The sequence below is a fragment of the Miniopterus schreibersii genome, assembly GCF_964146895.1.
Source record: "Miniopterus schreibersii genome assembly, chromosome: 17".
NCBI lineage: Eukaryota > Metazoa > Chordata > Mammalia > Chiroptera > Miniopteridae > Miniopterus > Miniopterus schreibersii.
This window is the reverse complement of record NC_138117.1, coordinates 23,733,457-23,755,687: the sequence shown is the minus strand read 5'-3', so window position 1 is coordinate 23,755,687 and position 22,231 is coordinate 23,733,457. Positions and strand designations below refer to the sequence as shown.

Below are 22,231 nucleotides of genomic sequence, written 5' to 3'. Positions count from 1 at the left end.
GGGAGTCAGATTGGGCTGACATTGAAAATCAAAGAATTTCCAAAGTATAAGCATCACCATTTCTGAAGTTTTCATCCCATTGAAAGTTTCAGATAGGGAAACTTCCCCTTTATTTCTCCTGTATTCTGGAGAGCGATGATTTCTTTGATTTATTGCATAAGTATTTATGCAATGGTCAAGAGAAACAGGAACCCCACCATAATGGAACTTAATCTCCTGTGGGGAGTCCCCAAATGCATGGATGATGGGGATTGTCATGGTTTCGGCAAGTATGCCTGTGTAAATGCGTGTGAGATAGTGCACCTGTCGTCAATTCATCCTTGCACAGAACACACGAGTGAGAATAAGAAGGAAAGTCTGAAATTATGAAGCATCTACTTTTCCATCATCTGCACCAACGAAGACAAGCAGCATTGTATACATCTCCCCAAATCTCACCCATTTAATTTTGGAGTACATGACAAATAGCAAGAGCGGAAGATTTAGCTTCTTCATTTCTTGCTCAAAATGTTCTTATTGTCCCCTTTCTTTCAACTCCTGTGGTGCTTAGACTTAATTATATAATCCCTCATAGTAGTATCTGATCTTGCAGATGTCTCCTTATGCTCCTTCAGGGCAGGGACCAGATGTAATGCTTTTTCATATTCCCCATTGCCTGTAGTGTGGGGTAGAGCAGAAGCTCTATAACTACAGACTAAAATAACAGGAATGCTTTGCTCAGGTTAATATTAAACTTAGTTTGCGTTCTTAGACCATAAACCACTCATTCATTACAGGGCCATTTGTGTAGCAGCAGCTTCAAATGTACCAGTAATGGAATAGGTCTTGTCTGGAAGAAATAGACCAGGCCTAATAAAAATCTAATCAATTAAGTCAAAACTGACCCAGAGATCATCAGAGCTGGAAAATTTTATTTAAAAAATCATTTGGTGCATAGCCTGTCATTTTACAGAAAGGAAACAAGGGCACTTAGAGGTTGTGACATGCTCAAAGTCACATTGAATTTAGTGATAGAGCCCAGAACAGTTACTACAGTTCTTTACCAATCTGATGGTTGAAGAGTCAGGTTGGGAAGTCAACTAGATGTAGGCTCAACCCATGTTTGCCAAGTCATCATAATAATAACTAGTATTTTTAAAACCCTTTTAAAAAGTGTTCCTATCATTGTGTCAGGTGTTTCCCATGTGGTAATACACTACTCATTTAATATTCATAACCTGTCTGAGGGAGATACTCTCTATGAACACAACACAATTTGCCTTTTGCCCCTATTACTAAAGATGCTATTGTTAAAATTACCAGTGATCTCCTAATTACCAAATTCAATGGATACTTTTTATTCCTCATCAACTTGATGATTATGGGACATTTGACACTGTCTCCTTAAAAAATGCTTCCTGGTTTCCAGGACACCACACACACCTGGTTCTCTTTCACCTCCTGGCAGATTCTCATCAGAGTCCTTCATTGATTTTCCCCTTTGAGCTGCTCCCTAAGCTTCTGTCCTGACTCTTGCTTTCTTCTCCCTCTATACCTTCTTCCAATGTTGCCCATGCTTTACCACAACCTTTAATGGCTCCTTTCTCCCCGTGCCAGAGAGCGCTAGAGCCTATGCCAGTTGCTGCAGCGGTTCCTTGCAGCCCAGGGAACTCCTCTAGGCAACCTTTCACCCGCTGCTTAGACCCTTTTCTTGGTCTGTTTCCATCCCACTCCCTGGAACAAGGATCTGTACTTTCTGCTAACCCTCTTGGCAGGCGTGACTTATTTAGATGATCTGCCTGGCTTTTGAGTCTACTATAACAAAAACAAAATTATTAATACATGAGTCCTTCCAACCTTTCCCTTCCTCCTGGCCTCTAAAGGGATCCTGACTTTGCAGGTTTCATTTTTTCTCCTCCCCCACCCTTCCGAGAAGCCTCTTCCTGCTAACCAGGTTTACCTTTGGGTATTTTATTGTCAGTGTAAGAAAGCATCCAAACCTGTAGAGAATTTTATGAGTTTATTTGAGCCAAACTGATGACAATTGCTGGGAAGCAAAATCTCAACAGGTTGAGAAAAATGCTCTGGAGAATGGCAATTTTGTGCCGTATGTCATACATTAAAATTAAAGGAAGAGGCGTAAGGGGGTTACATGAAATCCACTGGTGATAGATTAGGAAGGCAGGAGAAAGCAAAGCCAGGAAATCTCTGGGATTGGATAAAAAGTAAAACACGAATAGGCACATACTTTTTGCACATTGGTGGGTATAGAACAGTTAACAGTTAACAACACGATAATGATACCAGTAACAATGAGGGTTTCTGTGGTCTGCTCTGGTGGGAGATTGTGCCGAGAGGTCTGGGAAAAGGTATGACATTCCAAAGGTATGTTATTATAGGTGCAAAAATACAATAGATCGACTCAGTTAAGGTAAATATTGACCTTTGTCAAGGAAGATAGTGGCCTAGGGCATGACTCGCTATTAGTTCAGAAGGTTTAATTTCAGACCATCCTAGTGATTACTTTAGGTCTCTGAGTTTGTAAGGCTGCCATGCAGGCCTCCCCTGAGCTTGTCAGGTTTAGTATGTGGCCCTTTTTTGTCCATATTATGATATAGGGTAAGGAGGAAGTGGGAGGGCGATAGGAACAGGAGATATGGGGCCCAGGACGGTGGGCAGGCTTTCCAGGACATGTAGGAGGGCTGGAGAAGCAGTTTGTGATGAGAGGGAAATAAATGGGAAAGAGATAAGGGTCTTAAGAAGTATTGCTGTGCTGTATGTGTTCATTCAAAATGACATGCCAAGTCACTTGATGTGTCCGAACTCTTGAAGTAGCTAATTTTCACATCATGCCATTGAGCATTCTTTTGTTTTTGTATATCTTTCCATTCACCACCTCTGCTAGTCTGTTAAACCTTAAATGACGCTTAAACTTTATCTCTTCTTCAAAGCCTCCTTTGATTGTCCTAAGTGGACCTGATTACTTTCTCTTTTGTACGACCTTGAGCTTACCAGTATCAAGGCAATTATAACAATGTACTGCAATTATTTATTTATTCAACTGTCCCTGCTCCTAGACAATGGAATCCTTGAGGGAAACCATTGTATTTATTGTTGAAATTCTAGCACCCCGCATGGTATCTAGTTTCTGGTAATTGCTCAATAAATAAACATTTATTAATTACTTGAATGAATGAACAATAAAATCATGAGGCTGTCAGGAATCCAAATAAAAGTTGGAAGATAGGCTTCACAAAATTAAGTGATTTGCCCAAAGTTACACAGCTAGTAAGTGAGGGAGCAGGAGTTGAACCTGGTCTGTTCCTACAAAGCCCATACCTTTTTTCACAATTGCACACCTCCTAGCTGGTCAAAGCCCTTCTTGTACTTCAGGAGTTTCTCTGCTGATAGAGATACTGTTCTCTCTCCTTATGGTGGCATTTTTTAGGGAATTTTCTTGGAGGTGTCTCAGGGATGCAAAAGCATTTAAACCATTCTGTTTTCATTGCATTTTTTTACACTCACATTTAAAGTTTTCCCTGAAAATTCAAGCTTTTAAAGCCTTTTCTCCTCCATTTGTTTGACAAATTCTAGGTGGTGATATTGTTGGAAAGTAGGTCAGATTTGGAATCCCTCAGCTCTACCTGCTGTCATTCACCGAAGGCCAGTCATCAATGCCAAGGGCACCCTGAAGCAAAGGTAGGTGAAAGAGTTTATTTTGAAGAAAATTAAGGGACACAGTAGAGCCATATTTGGGAGGGAGTGTTTTGTGTTCAGTAAACCATTCCTGTTACTCAGAAGGGGCTCCCTTTCTCAGAAGCCAGTTGGAGCAGCCATGGATGCCCAGTGAATATTCTTTTATGGATTAATTTCTGAATCTGTATCTTACTCATCTCCTGTAATTGCTGCCTTTGGCAATGTGGCATGTAATGTCTGGACATATTATCTCAGGAAAGAAAAAAGAAAAGTTTGGCAGTCTACACTCTTAAATAAAACGTTGAAAGAAAGAAAGAATAGTTGTTTTGTCCCTGTTGGAGGGTAGAGAGTATATGAATAAATCATTGGTTAGTTTTTGTTTTGGGGTTTTTTTTTCCTCTTTCAGAATATCTCTTTTATTTCATCTGACAAGAATGTGGGATAATGTATGGTCATTTTTAGTCATTTAAAAAATTATACCACTTTCCTGAGTAGTTCAGGGCACCTGTATTCTCTATAAGCAGCACACAAGGAGAGATGTGGCAATAACCACGGATCAAAGTCATTATTGAATTTTTAAATATACATCGTCCCTAAAAATAAAAATAAAATATGCATGCCCTTTATCTCCAAGGAATGTAAGTCTCCTTACAAAACTTTCATTGCCAAATAGGCATTAATCTAGTCAACACCCAAGGAGACAGGTGAAAGTGTGCACTTTTTCAACACTATTTTAAGAACTTTTGGGGGAGAAGAGTCAGCAGCTTACTTACAGACTAAGTAAGAGTAGTAGTAAGGTAAGTAGTAAGTAGTAAGTAGTAAGGGCAAGTAAGGTAAGTAGAGGGTAGTAGTGGAGATTCTTAATGATTTGTTTCACCAACATTTGCTAAGCACTTTCTAAGGATCAGGCACTGTACTATGTGTTAAGGACACAGAAGTTATTTAATCTGGCCTCTTCTCCCAAGGAACTTCCAGGAGGGTGGGCAGTCGTCACAGTTATGTACTGGCTGATGAGGGCCACTAGCACTGAGGCCATGGGAACACATGGGCACCTTGTAGGGTGGGGATGAAGGAAGAGTGCCCAGAGGTGGCACCTGGGCTTGACGATAAATAGGAGATAAGCCAAGAAGATTATCAAAGATCTGCTTCTTCTGTCTTTAATAAACCAAGCCAAGAAGACAAGGCTCCTTCAGGAAACTGTAAGAATTTCAGAATGACTAAGTAGAAACTTGGAGGCTGGGAGTGGTAGTCGCGTGAAAGGCATGGTAAGGGGTGAGGAGCAGACCAGCTGGGACAAAGGTATGAGCAGGGAAAGAGCAAAGGGGGTTCCATGGAACAGCTTTCACAGCTCCCTGTCAAGCATTGGTTGAGCCAGACATCTCTGGTAGGACACAGCCTTTTTCTAGATATGCCCACTTCCCAGAAATAGCCCTGAGAGAGTCACTGCTCCAGAGTTCACAGAGCCTGCTCCCCTGAGCTCAGAGACTCTAGGAGGCAGGGAAATTAACTCCCTCCCCACTTTCCCAACCCCCGGAAGCATTTACTCAAGACCCTCTGGGTCCCAAATGAGAACAAGCTTCCTAAGGACCTAATCACTGCAGGTCTTTACTTTCCAGGAAGGCCAGCCACCATCAGCAATTCAGTGGCAATGTTGCCCCAGACTATTGCATTGTGTGGCTGTGTGACTGTTTACTCACTGGGCAGGGACCAAGTACACAGTCTCTCTCAGTCCTTTGCTTCTGATAATTGCTTAGTAAATCTTTACATGTGTATTGACTCTTCTGAACTGTTATTTAATGGTAATTGATTGATGCTCAATAAATATTTACAGATAATTATTACAATGGGAGTCTGTGGTGAGGGGAAAACAAAAGGAAGGGAGATGAGAACAGAGAGAGTGAGGGTGCAGACAGAATGTAAAGAAGTAATCATTAACATTAACTTATTGAGTACTTACTAACTCACCAGTCTGGAATTTAGTATTTATGTATGTATATTTTCTCATTAAATATTTACAAAGACCTATGATATAACATTACTATCATCTCTATTTAACAGATGAGAAAACTGAGGGTCAGAGAAGTTGAGTGACTTTCCTAAGGCCAGGGGGTGGTTTGCTGACTCCAGACCAGAGTTCTGTTTGTTACATCTAGCTTCTGGGAAGAGAAAGAGGCCTTGGGGCTGCTCTGTAGAAGCTTTAGTAAAAGTTCTTACCTGAGAGTGAGCAGCGGGAAATTCTATCATATGTTTTAATAATTAAAGAATAAAGTTTATTGGGTGGCTTAAAAGACCTATAGACCACTGTTCAGTGACCCACACAGTTTTCTCTGGACATTCCGGATCACCATGGTCGCCTCCCCCTGCCTGCCCCTCCCCCTTTATTATCTTGATCTTTGCTTATAATCCTTTTATATCCATTTTGATCATCAGTCTCCCACAAATGACAAGTGCATATATAGTTTTTGGGGTGCTCTGGCTTAGCAGAGAAGCCCAAGATTAAGATCTGGTGTCTAATATATGATATGACAAATTCCCACATTTGGTGTAGGCGTTCTCACAGTGTTGACTTGGGCTTCCTATTAAATAAGAGAAAAAACATTTTAAATAGAATTATTCATAAACGAGTAGTGGATGGCTTTAGAAACATTAATTCATAATTGTACTTTTTCTATCATGTTGCGAAAAGCCCACTAGAAGACCCATTTAAAGATTAAATATGAGTGTGCTTGAAGATCTCTGCTTTTGCTCTACCTGACCTGGGTGTGTACTTTTATGATTCATTATATGCATCCAGGAGGCACATGCTTTGTCTTAGCTGCAGAGAAAATATTGCTGAGTAAGATGTAATATATTTTAGAATAGATTAATGAGGATCAAAAGGGTAAATAAAAATGAAGGAAACGAACCCATGGGTCACAATATTTATAAATATAAGCTTAGTTTGTAGTTCAATGCAATCAAGTTTTTAACTGTAAATTATTTTCTTGCATAATTTCTTGTGTAGTCCAACAATAACAGTTACCTAGTTGAACTGAATTACTGATTAAGAATGTCACTTTAAGCATCAGATTTAAAAGTGCATATTTAAGTTTCTATTTTCAATCATTTATTCATTGAAATAGTTACTGAGCACCCACCTGCCTTATACCAGGCACCGTTCCAGAGAGTCAGGACATGATAGTGAAGAAAACAAAGGTGTTTCCTCAAGAAGCTAGCACATTCTAGTGGGAGGAGACAGAAATGGACCATAAGTATACGATGTGTCAGGTGGAGAGAAAACGAAGCGAGGCAAAAGATCTGGAGAGTGATGGGCGGTGTTATTTTAGATGGGGAGTCAGGACAGGGCCTTCTTGCTGTGATGACATTTGAGCAGAGACATACAGGAAGTTGAACACATGAGCCATGCAGGAAACTGATAAAAGAACATTCCAGAACTTTTAATTTTTTGCTTTGCTGTTTATGTCTACTCTGTGCCAGGCATGTGTGAGTGCTCTTAGGTGCTAGGCAAGCAACATCAGACATCTTCCAGCCTTGACCAAGTGTACAATGTTGGAGGACTTGTATTCCTCGAGATCTTCATTTTCATGGTGTAATATGGGTAGACTTAGGGGCCAGGATTGGGAATTCAACTAGGAAAAGGGATGAGGGAGTGCTGAGAGGGAAGGCAAAGGCTAGATGGTGGAGAGGATCAGGAAGATCTGGTAGACAGGCAAATTCAGACTCTGAGAGGAGGAAAAGGAAGAATTGGGTGAGGAAACCTGGGGCCAGGGAATCAGAGACCCACCAAGCAAAAGGTTTAGGCACCATGAGGTAGGAATCCTAGCCAAGAGTCTCAATCAGCCGGGTGAGATCTTTGCAAAAAGCAATAGGTGTGAGTCAGTGGTTAGAGCTTCAGCCCCCGCACCAAAGGGTCTCAGGTTCGAGTCCTGGTCAAGGGCATGCACCTAGGTTGTGGTTCACTCCCCGTCCCTGGTCCAGGCAGTGCAGGAGACAACCAGCGACATGTCTCTCTCACAGGATGTCTCTCTCTCTCCCCCTTCTCTCTCCTTCCCTTTCACTCTCTAAAAAGCAGTGGAAAAAATATCCTGGGGGGCAGGGGGAGGATTAACAACAACAACAAAGCAGCAGCAGCAGGTGCCCACAGGAAGAAAGGAACCAAAACAGCCTGTCTCCTCCAGTAGGGCTCAAGGTTTAGTGTGGAGAGTTTTCAAGCATTTTTTGGTCACGGTCAAAGGACAAGGTCTCAGTTTTCCTATTGTGCCCAGGCTACAAGCTGTGAAGGTGAAGAAGGCAGGGGTTTGAGTGCCTTGCTCACCACTGTGTGAGTGGACACATGTTCTTTTAGTTGAATTGTCCTGTTTCTGACTGATTACCTGAAGTGGACCCATCTGCTTTCCAGCACCGGTGTCCTCCTGACCTCTAAGGGTCTCCTGGACAACCACCGTCAGCTGTTGCTCACGTCTGCACCCTCTCCCCCAGCTGCCCCTCCTCCCAATGCCCCTGACTGACAAGGACTTCACTGCAGAAAGTGCCAGAGCACAAAACAATGGCATTTCAACAAACCTCTGCTATCAATTGGGCCTTTTTACATGTCTACTTCTAGAAAAAAATCCAGAAAACTTAGCCTTTAATTTTAATTCACATGTGGATAGTCAAGATTTTTGTTGTTATTGTTTGTTCTTTGGGATCTTTTTTCTTCAGTATCAATTGCCCCATTTACATTTTAAAAATAGGCACACTTACAGTTTCTTCCCCACACATGGATACATACATACATCTTGCATCTTTTACATAAGCAGTGCATCATGTAACTCTATATATGGTTATCTCTAACATACGTTCATAACCAAACTTACTATGAAATGAAAACAGCATTCAAAATATAAATCAAAGTAGAACGTGAATGCTTGCTGGGCTCTGGGCTTTATACACAATATAAAAGAAATGTGGTAGCTGACATTCATAAAATTAGTTTAGGTGTTCAAGTCCTACTGCATGCTTCTTAGTTGCCTTGGCAACCCAGTATACAGATAAACTCTAAGATGAAAACCCTGGAAACAGGTCAGATACTCACACTGAGTTACCAAAACTATCCTATTACAAGGACGATTGCATTCACCTTATTTCTATTTCCTTCAACAATTTTTTTTATCCTTACCCAGTGAAAAGCTTTTTTAAAAATTGATTTTAGGGAGAGAGAGGGAGCGGCATCTCTCAGTTGCCTCCCATACCCGCCCCAACCTACATATGTGCCCTGACTGGGAATCAAACCCACAACCTTTTTGGTATAGGGGGTGACGCTCAACCAACTGAGCCACCCAGCCAGGGCAACAAAATTTTTTAAAGAATATTTTCATTTGGGGAAATGAAATTTCCCCAAATTCAGAAGTTTTCCTTGTTAATAACTTTTTTTAAGTAAAAACATAATCCCACTCCATGCAGTAAATTTGATGAACACATTTATTCTCTCCACCTCTTAAAATCGAGTTCTCTCCACCTCTAGCTGAGTGGCTGCGTGCATGGCGATCACCCTTAGCTCAGCTCTGGGTCAGACAGCATCAGCTCTGTGCAGCAGGCATGGTCAGGCCGGAACAGGCCTTGCAGAGAAAGCCTTCTGAGGTGTCTGTCTTGGTTTCGTGAGTTCTGACACAGCGTCTTGACTGTATTAGTTCCCGTCTACCCACATTAGTTTCTACCTAAAACAATTTACATAGCGGTTCTCTAACTTAGGGACCTGACAAGGGATCCGTTGGAATGAGAGCACCCTTTAGAAAGAGAATACACCTGAGGTTTACTAAGCAAGTATCTTATATATAAATGTACAGGTGGTTCTGGATACTCTCTATTTCTCTCTCACTCAGAAATTGCTGACAACACTAGTGAGTGCAGTTGTGGGAATTTGTCTCAACTCTTATACAGCCCAGATTCTCTTCTCCCAGGTTTTGGGTATTTCACCCTACTTGCCATGGAATGTCCAGTTCTTCTTTAGGGCCATTACCACTAATCTCAAAAAGTTTCCAGGCTTCCCTTGTGCCAAGTACAGACCATGTATAGAAATATTTGCCTCTCTCTGAGACACTCTGTAAACTCTCCCCTAGGAAACACCATCACACTTCCTGTGCCACATGCACCCTGGGAGCTGGACCAGAGGCAGCGTTATCCTTAATGTTCGATATCGGGAGCTGCCTGTTAGCTGCCTGTTACATGCTTCCATTGCACGCCCTGCTGCCTCTACCGCTAACCCCACATCTAAACTTGAACTAATGATCAACTTCTTCCTAAAACCAGCTCCCTTCTTGGTTTCCTGCTTCTATTACTTATTTCCCCACTTACCCAGCTTAAAGCTGCAAAGTCATCTTTGATCTCCCTCTATTAGCTAACAAGTCCTGAACATTCATGCCCTATAATCTCATAATTATACCTTTTATTCCATACCGTTGCCACCATTCCAGTTCACATCCTTCTACCGGTGGTCTCCTGGCCTCTTCCTCAGACCTCCTCCTTCAGCATGTTCTATGCTCTGGCCAGATTATTGGTGCTCAAACAATACTTTGCTAAAAGGATAAATTCCAAACTCCTTCATTTGTTGGGTAAGGCCCTGGTGCCAAGCTGTTTCTCCAATCTCATCTCTTAATTCTCGCCCAACCTCAGCTCCAGTGAGATGTCCTCTACTTGCCCTTCCTCCAGCATATCTTGTCCATTCCACCCCTTGCCTATGCCCAAGCCCTTCATTTACCTAGCTGGGTAACCTAGCTGTCATTTCTAACTTTCCTTATTCTCTCACCATCTTCTACTATAGAAGCTGGAAATGCTAACTATCCTCTTTCCTAGCCTCCCTTGGACATCATCACATTTGTTGTTCTGTTTTACCTCTAGAAAAATTATAGTAATTAGTACAGAAATGTGGATTCAGTAAAATGTCACGATGGGGGTTTAAAGCCAAAAGAGGAGTAGGGGTGTTAACAGTTTCTAGTTTACTTGGCTAAATTAAAGATTTTCATCTAAGAAACATAGCACCTATTCTTGAGAAGTTGTTAAATATTTCCTTGTTTGATTGTTTAAAATGTTTGGATTTCCCTTCCTTCCTTTCTTCCTTTTTCATTTCTCCTTCTTTAGTTTGATGGAGAAAGGAGGAGGGAGGTGTGATTCTTTATTTTTGTTTGACATCCAGAAGTAACAGAGAAGTTTAAGTCCTCTCCTTCACCTCTTCTGATAAATTTTTGAAACGATGACTTTATTTAATGACTAGAAGCTACAATTTATTTAATTGATTACTATGACCTGATACAGTTGTGCTATTAACTAGTAGTCATAAAACTCAAGAGTTTTTGTTTACTTGGATTTCAGCAGATATCTGCGCAAGGGTGTTAAGTCGTATGGGTTTTGTTTTTTTTCAGAATGTGTTTAGGGGGTTACCAAGTCAAATTGTCCAACCCACAAACTGTTGAACTTTAGTCTACAAAGTAGTAGCTATAGAAACTGAAAGGGTCACTTAGAAAGTCTCTGTACTGTTAAAGATGCCTGTGGTTAACACCAGAAAATAAAGAAGGAAAGCCCATTGACCCTCAGTCAACACTATGAACAGTTTTACTTCTGTCTCTTAACAGTCAAGTGTAAACCAGCGTGAAAGTAAAATGTCTCTGAACAAAGGGGTGATAAAGTAGCAGCAGCTGCGAGGTCAGACCAAGCACTCCCTTTGGATAGGCAAATGATGCTTTATGCCTTTGCATATTTGACCAATTTGGCTTAATAATCAATACTTTTCCAAATGTTCTGATGAAAATATATTTCTCTAGAATATTTCAACCCAGCATTTATGAGGCACATCAGTTTCTAAAAGGAAATATAGTCACTTTTGCTTTGCAACACTCATCACGTGTTTGACCATGGTAGAATTAGGAGCTCAGTGTTTTAGTTGCATGCATTCAAAAGCCAAACTCTAATCTTAACTGTATCCCAATGTGACCATATTTATAACCAACCAATGGAGAAGCAAGAGCAGAGAGAAAGAATGGGAGGAAGGAAAAGCAACTGGGGGGATGTAAAGTGGGAGAGGACACAAGACAGGGGTCAAACCCCCATTCCTTCCCACCGCTCCCAGGGTTCTTTTGACAGAACACACACAGGCTCTGTGCCAGGCTCAAGTGTATGTGGGGGTGTGGGCATGGGGGTGGGGGGTGCACAGAAGGCATGGCCCCTCCCTTTAGTATCTCACGGCCTGGTGAAGGAGGCTGACGTAGATAAAGAAGTCTGATGGGAAACTGACCTTGATAAATATTTAAATAGCTCTCTTACAGTAACAGAAGAACTGGGGACAGAAAGCTTCCTTCCTGCATGTGAGAACAGGGACGTTCTGGTGGAGATGGTGAGGTTTGAGCAGGGTCTTGAATGATGAGTAGGATCATCACAGATGTAGATGCATGAAAAGGAGCCTCCAGACATGGCAACCTGGGCCATTCCCAAGGAAGAGCAGGCAGGGACCCGGGAAGAGCAGGCGCGGACCACAGTCTGTATGGAGTGATGAGCGAATGGGAAAGCCAGTGTTGGGTCAGACACAGGCTGAGAATTTTACCCTTGTTGTCTGCCTGAAAGGTAGTCAGTAAGGTATCTGCTATAGCAGTAGGAAGGAGAATAATTTGAGCCAGTCACAGCTTCTAGGTAAAGCCCAACCTGCCCTTTCTCCACAGTCTCAGCCACAGACCCCCCCTGCACCTCCCTGACTTCCTCACCCACACCCCCACTTCCACGGTCTCCCTGTGGTAGATACCTATTCTCTTTCTGCCCAGAGCCCTTCCCTTTTTCTGGAACTGGTACTTTTTTTGGGGAACTCTTCCTCCCTCTACTCCACCCACATGGATCTATAAGGGACTGGCCAGTCCCAGCACTCTAAGGCCCTGGGCGCAGCAGCTTTGTTAGAAGTCAGCAGGTTTGAGACTCAAACTAGTCCTGAGTGAGATATTGCTTTCCTTCCTCCCTTCCTCCCTCCCTTCCTTCCTTCCTTCCTTCCTTCCTTCCTTCCTTCCTTCCTTCCTTCCTTCCTTCCTTCCTTCCTTCCTTCCATTGTCATTCCCTTTATTGATTTATCACAATCCTAACTCTCGTGTTGATATATTGGTTCACTTGTTTGCTGCTTGTCTCCCCCACTAGACCTTGAGGCCAGGAACATTGGCCTGTTCACTGCAGGGCCTGGCACATCTTAGGCCCAACAGAAATCTTCCCGAGGAATGAACGAGCAAATAGGTTTAAATCCCTGCTCCACCACTTCCTAGTTTTGTCCTTGGGTTCATTACCCTCTTGGAAGGCTTCCTCATTCAAAGATCAGGCCTTTCAAGTTGAGATGCGTATTGGAGATTATGGAAAATGCCTGATTCCATGAAGAGGGTCCATAAATGGTAGCTACCACCTGGGAAGTTTTTCTTTCCTTCATTTTTCAATGCACCCTTTTGCCAGACTTAAAGACCTGGCTTTTTTTTTTTTTCCCCCAAGAGAATTTTTTTATTGAGGTGTAACAAATGTATAAGAAAGTACACACCCCAATTAGTACATATATGTGTATACATACATATAATATACACACAGCCATGTAACCACCTCCCAAATTGAGAAGCAAAACATCCCAACACCCAGGGAAGTCTCCATGTTAACCTCCCCCACCTCCTGCTCACTCTTTCCCTCCTCTGTTTGGTCTGAGATAATGGCACCTCCACTCTTCCTTCAAGCCATTTCTGACACACTCCTTTCCCTGTTCCTCTCCTGAGACCTTCCTAATAATTCTAGCTCTCCTGACCTCTCCTGCCACCTGTCAGTCCTGAGATAGTTCATGCTAAACATAAGCAAAGGGCTTTAGTTTCTCTTTGATATTGAAGGTATAAAGGTAGAAGCTCATGAATAAAATTGATTTAAGAGAATTAAGCTTAAATAGAGAAAAAAGCAGAGATGAGAACCCAAGATGGTAATACTTAAGTGCCCAGTTAAGTTTTCCTGAGGCTCAGATGAACTCATGCACTTTCCACTGAGACATCCAATAAATCTTTTGTTTCAGTTAGATTAGGATAGGGTTTGTCACTTCCAAGCAGGAGGTTCTTAACTAAAAGGTGTCTGTGCTGGTTTTTCTCCATTTGCTGAGAAGTCCCTCTATTCCATGTGCCTACTCTGCTTGGTGCCTCCAAAAGCTGACTGTGTGGATTGTATCCAGGGGCTCCCTTGCCTTCCAGCTTCGGGTTGGGTTCAGCCAAAGCGAGTCACTAGCAAAAGATGGAGGGAGGGAGGAAAGTGAAGCTGGGTGTTAATCTCCCTGGTTTTGTTCTGTCTGGAAACCTCTCCCGAATGCACAGCTCCTATCAGGAGGCTTGTCCACATAGCTGTCTCCCAGCTTTTGTAACTACTCCCTTCCCCTACCATTGCACAGAAGTATAGAAAAGTCTCCCTGCTCACCTGCCTAAAGTAAGCCACATATTTTGTTGCTCTCTCTAAATCCTGCCCACACCTTTACAAATAGTCCTTTTACTAAAATCACCTCCATTACTCAGCTAGAGAAAGCCCTTTCTCCCAGGACTCTGACTGCTACAAGCTACCAGGTGACTGGTGGGGCTTGTGAATCTTTCCTAGGCCAGGACTCCTGGGATCTAAATCATAAACTAACTGCTAAACATCCTGGATTATTTGGCTATGAAAGGGTGACTCTCAGTCTACCATCATCAACTGATTTTAGCCTATAGGAGGCCCAGAGTCAGCAAATCCAAGGCTGAGGCTGTATGAGTTCACTAGTGAGAGTCCTTCAATCACAGCTTTGTCCACTGGGCACAGACACAGTGTCAGAATCCTTCTCAACACCGCTCAGCCCTCAGCAGTCAGCATGAGTTCCCCGCGGGCCTTTCTGGCACTAACCCCGTAGCATAACCGATCTGTCAGCCTTGCACTTTACCATGACATTTGCCCTGCCCAGGACACATCCTCACAACATAAGCTTAGCCAAGAATCCCAAGGCCATGCCTGGTCCCACATCCAAAGGAGAATCCTTTAGCCAGAGCTAAGGGAAGGGTCATTTGCCCTGCAATGGTCCAATCTTGATTTTCTGGGAGCACTTTTTAGAAGCCAACTCCTGGCTCCAGCCCTTGGTCACTGCCTGAGTGCCTTGGTCACCCTGGTCCTTTATGCCATCTAAACAACCTTATCAACACATGGATTACCAGGGTGAGACATAAGGACCTTTGATGAACATTAGGGAACTTGGTGATGAACTTTTCAGGTATCTATCTAACCATTCACCAAATTTCAATCAGCAACCCCAAACTTCTGTACAGCTTTGGGGGAAAAATAGTTTTTCTCTTTCTCCCCATTTTCTTTCTGCAGAAATGGTATCTTGTACATGATACTAAACGACACCCAGGCACAGCACACCTCCATAGGTTGATTAGTCACCCAGGATTGTTATAGCATACCACAGATTGGGTGGGTTACAGTGTACAACAGAAATGTATTGCTTCACAGTTCTGGAGGCTAGAAGTTGAAGTCAAGCTGTCATCGGGGCCGTCCTCCCTCCAAAGCCTCTAAGGGGACATCTTTCCTAGCCTCCTCCCAGCTTCTGGTGGCCTGTGGCAGCCAATTCCAATCTCTTCCTCCATCTTTACTTGGCCATCTTTGTGTGTCTGTATTTTCACATGACATTCTTTTTTATATACGAACACAAGTCATATTAGATTAGGGGCCCACCCTCATCTTAACTAATTACATCAGTAAGGCCTATTTCCAAATAAAGTCACATTCTGAGGTACAGGGAACACAATTCACCCCATAACAGTAGATGTATCTCAGATTGGCCACAATCCCCAGAATATTAGCCAAAAGCCTAAAACTTTCTCTCTGATTTAAGAAGGTAACATTGGAATGCAAGTGAGGATTATGTTAGTATAGAAACCATCTTGAATCTGTTCTAACTTTTTGAAAGAAAAAAAAAATCGTAAGTATTAACTCACAGCTAATAGGCACAATGTTCTGTGTCAGAAAAAGACACTACCCAGAGACCTGTTTTCAAGGCCTAACTTCCCTGCTACTGGGAGTTGGCTTTTATTATTGTATTTGTTCTTATTAATAGTAACACTTTTTATTTTGAAAATACTTCCTTATACAAAATTAAACTCAGTATGGTGTTCTCTTCACCTCATAGGTGATTTACAAAGTCATTCTCAAATTTCTGCCCAAAATTTTTAATTAAAGAGAAGGAGATTCTTCTTTAATGTGTCCAATAAAGAGAATTAGAAAGCTATTCCTTTTTGCTTCCCCTAGGACCAGGCTTCGGAGTGCTTCATTAATAGACTGTATAGAGAATTACAACCAAGACAAAAAGACAATCTGAGAGCAAGTGTCTGCTTTTAGGGGACAAAATGATGAAATTCCTTTGTTAATCCACTCATTATTTACTGGGAACTTTATATCACAGGAAACAAGATATTTGAACATTGGTACCAGTCTTTTCAAAGGAGCTTCAAAAAAAGCCTAGATCTGCTTTTTGTTTCCATGAGCCATTCTTTAAGGAGGACAGTTCTCAGACCTGTCATAAAGAATCATTTTCCCCATAAGAATGGGTGGCAACCCCGCTAGCACATAGGCAGCCTGGCATGAGGCCTGCCTTCTGCATTGTAGACTGTACCCAGCTAATTTCTCATAGAGTAAAGAAAGAAAGGAAGAAAGAAAGGAAGAAAGAAAGGAAGAAAGAAAGGAGGGAGGGAGGGAAGAAAGAAACCACCTCCTTCAATCATAATAACAAAGCTCTTTGTGATGTGTTTTAATCTATGCCTGGAAGGTGTGAATTAAACTAGAAAATATTAAGTGAATCCAAATCTAGCCAACCTGATTTTCCCTTTGTTCTTTCTCAATGGATAAATTCTTACCAGTAGAACAGTGTACAACTTTGAACTCTCCTTTGATACATCTCTAGTGGTCATGAGGGTAGCCATTGCTGGCTTGTTTGCACTTGTTATAGGGACTAGGTGGAGGAAATTGGACGCAATAATTAATTCAGATCCAATGCCCAAGGGTGCCTCAAGAAACCTGAACTTGAATCTCAGGTTGCAAAAACACAATTCAAAGAGAACAAGATATTCCTTCCCCCCTGGCATTTTGCTGATAGAATCGTAAAGCTAAATGGACGATTGTTTATTACATTCCCTTTAGACATCATCTACTCTAAGAAGCAGCAAACTACAAGTAACATGATATTACCAATGTGCTTCCTTGATTTAAAATAGTACCAGCACAAGTCCAATCTGAACTTTTAAAATGATCTTTGAAAAACAACAACAACAACAACAACAAATGGATCCCACACCTACTGATTGCTCCTACACTGAAAACACACTGTATGGTGGGACTGCTGATCTTTTTTCTTTTAAGAGCAACTTTATAATGGAAAAACACTGTGACCTTAACCTTATGATGAGCTGAAAAACACTTTATGTTGAACATAAACAAAAATACCTAACTACCAGGCTTATTTCCTGGCCTTACTGCATTTGATGTGTTTAAAGCCTTGTAATGTATTACAGCAGCTATGACTATATGGAAAGTCTTCTTGGGCAGGTTGGTACATGACCTCAGTCTTATTTAGAGCTGTCATCAGCTCCTCGTAGGATATTGGCTCTTTACAGTGGTCTATGATCCAGTTACACTTTCCAGGGTGCAGTCTCCAGCATCTGTGTGATTGTTTCATGGGCTTTGGTGATGCTTATTTAAAGAGTTGCATAGGAAGAATTTCTCACTTGACTGCAAGCACCAGACACTATCTCTCCTCTTTTCTTTCTTTATTTTGTTTAATTAGAAAGGCAGTGTATGGTGTTTTTTTTAATTTGGAAAAACAGAGAAAAGCTTTTTTTAAAGAATCTTTTATCACCTCATCACTTCTCACATCCACTGTTTAAATCCTGGTTATAATCGCACGACTTATTTGTATGTGTTGTTTCTTATGTGATGAAGTTGTGTAATTACGTGGGGTATAGAATTCTGTGTTCTACTTTAAAAAACACGTAGCATCACTCTTGTTTTTTTTCAGAGTCATTTTAATGATTGCATACTATTATATAAAGTGTTGGCACCATAGCTTACTTAACCATTAGCTATTTAGTCTGCCCTCCCTCTCCAACACAGACATGTTTTTCTGCTACTATAAACAACTTTGTAATGATGATCTTTGTGCAAAAAAGTATAGCAAATTCCAAAATATGAGTCAAAAAGTATTAATATTTATAGCTCTTGGGTCAGTGAGCCAAATTATTTTCTAAAGGGTTCTGTTATTTTTTCCAGCAGTTAGTTCACCACACCCTTCATGTCATTGGATTAGGTGATATTTTTAATGACTTCTCTAATCTAACAAATGGCTATGATAGTTCCCAGTTATGATTTTCATTTCTTTGACTACTAGCAAAGTTATTTTTTCCCATAATTTGGTTCACTATTTGTATGTCTTCTCTTACAATCTATCTTTTTGTGCCATTTTCTACATATCTATCATTGACTTACATTTTTCTTACAGATTTGTGAGAGCTCTTATGTTGAATACTTTGGTCTCCTATTTGCTGTAAATATTCATTTTGCTTTTAAACTCATACACACAGAATTTTAAAACCATTATAATCAAATCTGTTTATTTTTCCCATTGACTTGTGTTGCTTCTAAACTTAAGGCATTCTTCTTGTATAAGATGGACAAATTCAATTCCATTTTCTTCTAGATTTTATGTTTAACACTTTAAGTTATCTGGAATTAGTGTTCATAATTATGTATCAGCCTAAATTGTTTTCTCAATTGCTAGCCAATAATCTCATTTGTTTGCTGTGTATAAGTTTGTATAGTACAGATAGAATTCTTACATTTGAGAGTCAGTATATTCTGTTTTACTGTTTAAGGTGTATAGCTGAAATGATTGTAGCTTTATCATAAACAGGCGTAACCCGTATGTCTCCACAGGTAACCTTTTTTCATTAGAATGCCTCTTGGAATATACTACACAAACTTCTTTGAACACACTTTTTTTTCAATACAATATTTTTTTACCACTGTTTGTATGGGAAAATTAATACTTCTCCCTAAAACTCAACACCGTATTTTTGCCCTGGCCCATGTGGCTCAGTTGGTTGAGTATCGTCCCTTGCACCGAAAGGTCACTGGTTCAATTCCCTGTCAGGGTGCTTACCCAGGTTGCGGGTTCAGTGCAGCTGATTAGTGTTCCTCTCTTTCTCTCTCTCTCTCTCCCTTCCTCTCTCTCTAAAACCAATAACAACAAAAAGTCAATACCATATTTTAAACAAAACTATAGATAGAATAACTCTTGCATTAATAAAGAATAATAAAAATAAGTAAGTCTGAGTCAAGTAAAATTAGTAGAATATTATAATCATATCAATAGCAAGATGTATAGACCATTTTGAAAAATGCACACACACAAGTGACAGCAAGGGGATTATATTTGTAATGTTACATACAAAGCAAGAGTTTGTTAATAACCATACTAATTGTCTGGTTGTCAGAAAGTAATGTTTTAAACATACAGTTTTGTATACTAACATGATGCTCCTGATTTATAGGCATTTTACTGTGCTTTGGTTCTTTTTTTAAAATTAAATTTATTGGGGTGACAGTGGTTAATATGAACATATAGGTTTCAGGTGTGGGTCTCTATGTTACAATGTGCTTTGCTTCTGTGTTAGAGAAATTCGTTGGATGTTTTGGGTTGATGTACCAACCATATAATTTTTTCCACTTAAATGAATGGAAAACAGGATCCCAGGCAGCACTTTCTGGGCAGTGAGTCTGATTATCAAGAACAAATTATTGACTTAAGTGGGAAGTACCTGTTTTTTATTATCTTATGGAATCAGAACTGCCTTACCATTAATATTTTTCTGTATTATTTCTTTTCTTTTTTAACTTTTTAAAAACAGAACCATTGAGAGTAAGTTGTCTACATTATGCCCCCAAACTTACAAATACCTTAGTATGTAATTCCTGCAAACAAAGATCTTTCCTGCTTAATCACAATACAAACATCAAAAATGGTGAATTAACACTGATGCACTACTGCCATCTAATCCATACATTCCACCGTTGTCCAAAAATGCTCCTTATAGTGAAAGGATCCAGTGCAGCATATGCTGTATATTGTTGCCATGTCTCTTTAGTCTCCTTCAAATTGTAATAGGGTCCTTATGTTTCCTTATCTTTTATAACCTTGACACTTTTGAAGAATGTCCCTCAATTTGGGTTTACCTAATGATTCTTACAGTTGGATTCAGGTTTGGAATTTTGGTCAGGAATGTCACAGTGTGGCTATATTCTCATGGTTTCCTGCCACAGAGAAATACTACAAGTTAGTTTATTGGTTTCATTGTCAAATACACAAAGAAACAAAACTAAACAGATTACCTAAAACTGGATGGAACAACTCATAGTTCTTTACTTTGTTCTTGGATGACAGTAAATCAAACAGACCTCTGTGGTACCAGTTAGCCATTGCTGCTTAACAAACCACTTCAAAACTTACACCTTAAAACAACAACAACCATTTTTTAGTTCATGGTTCTTTGAGTTGGCAATTTAGTTGGGCCCAACTGGGTGGGTTCTTCCCTTCTGGGTTAGGCTCAGATGATCTCAGCTGGGCTTACTCATGAGTCTGTGGTCAGCTGGAGGGTCAGCCAGGGGGTCAACTGGGATGACTAATTCCTTCAGGCTTCAAAGTTTCCAAGAGAAAGAGCAGAAGCACACAGGCCTCTCGAGGTCCAGGTTCAGAACTGAGACATTATCACTTCTGTCACATCTATTGGCCAGAAATCATAAGGTCAGACAGACTCAAATTTTGTATAACTAACAATTTCCATGAATGAAAAGAGCAAGTGCTTTTAATTAAATAGTGAATTCAAAGTGAAACTTGTTCTGGTCACTTATGGCTGTGTAATAAACTACCCCAAACACAGTGGCTTAAAACAACCAATTTATTTTGCTCATGATTTTTATACATCATGAATTCTGGAAGGATTTGTTTCTGATCCATGAGGCATCGCTGTGGTGGCCAGGACTGGGTGAACTATTTCTAAGAAAACTCTTCCACTCCTATGTGGCACATCAGATCTCTTTGGCTGTCTCTCCCCACATGTGATGTCTCGTCCCCCAGGGCCTCCCCACGTGGTTGGGCTTCTCACAGCATGGTGCATCAGGATACTTCTCAAGTGTCGGCTGGCTTACAAGAAACAGGAAGTGAAAGTTGCCAACCTCCTAAAACCTAGATTCAGAAACTGCTGCGACTTTACTTTGATCATATTCAATTGGTCAAAAGTCACAGAATCTAATCAGATTGGAGCGGAGTGACACAGACTCCCCACTTATCAATGGGAAGAGTGTCAATCTTTAATCTGCCACCAGTCTGCCCTGTGGTCACAAACTGTTTATATTTTTCCGCATACAAAATGTGCTAACCCCTTTCCACAGTCCCCAAAAGTCTCACCCTATTATGTCATTAGGTGTAGGCTTAAGGTGACAGATCTCAGGGCCAGATGCAGATAAGCCTCCTTGGGTTTGGTTCTCAGGTATGTATCCTCTCAATCTGAAGTCCTCCTGTAAATAAAAAAATAAGTTACATTCACACAGACACAAGACACACACATGCACATACTAACATACAATACTGGGGCAAGCATGTGTAGACAAGCCCTTTCAAAAAGAGGAAAGCTCCCGCTGGTGTTGCTCAGTGGTCAGAGCATTGGCCTGTGCACTGAAAGGTCTCAGGCTTGATTCCTGGTCAAAGGCATGTACCTGGGTTGCAGGTTCGATCCCTGGGCTCAGGGCATGTGCAGGAGGCAACTAATCGATGTTTCTCTTTCACATCAATGTTTCTCTCTCTCTCTCCCTCTCCCCCCCCTTCCACTCTCTCTAAAAATCGTTGGAAAAAATATCCTCAGGTACAGATTAACAAAAAAAGGGGAGAGGATTGGAGGCACAGAGCAGTGAATGTTCCATAATGATGTGACATCCAGCTAGGAATGCGTTGCCAGTTCCTTGCAACCTTGGTATGGTTCCGCCCTAGTCATTCTTCGTTTTCCATAAGAAATAGCCTGTGTTTTCTTCTGAGTGAGTTTCTTAGCCTGAATCATTCCTGTTAGTTTAGAGATCCAAAGCTCTCTTTTAAATTCGATATTGTCTCTGACCCTTTCAGTCCAAGGTGGTATAATTCTTTTAAAGACATCATGGGATTCCTGTGTATCAAACTCTAATCTATTCTGTTAGATAAGAGTCATACCCACAAATCTTTCTGAGCTAGCTCTTCTCTGCCTTTGGCCCTCTGCAAATCTGCTTAAGTATGGGACAATGGTTTTAAGATTATTATAATCTCTGTTGTTTGAACAAGAAGGATGGTAAGGCGCACTACTAAAATATTTTGTCTAGCAGATAGAATCCACAGAGCATCAACTTAAATGTTTCTGAGATCTTATCAAAGAGATTGATGCTTGCAGCTTTGACTTCATCTTTTTACTGCCCTGGTTTTGATCTCTACCTGGGGAATATTTCTGGC

At 41.0% G+C, this 22,231-nt stretch overlaps 1 protein-coding gene across 1 annotated transcript in view; it reads left to right on the top strand.

Moving 5' to 3' along the window:
• Nucleotides 1–3,593: 3,593 nt before the first annotated feature.
• Nucleotides 3,594–22,231, top strand: part of PDE7A (phosphodiesterase 7A) — a gene marked incomplete at its 5' end in the record, with an annotated part of 157,338 nt that continues 138,700 nt past the window's right edge. Inside the window, one exon of the mRNA XM_081116882.1 lies at nucleotides 3,594–3,678. The remainder of the gene's footprint in view (nucleotides 3,679–22,231) is intronic.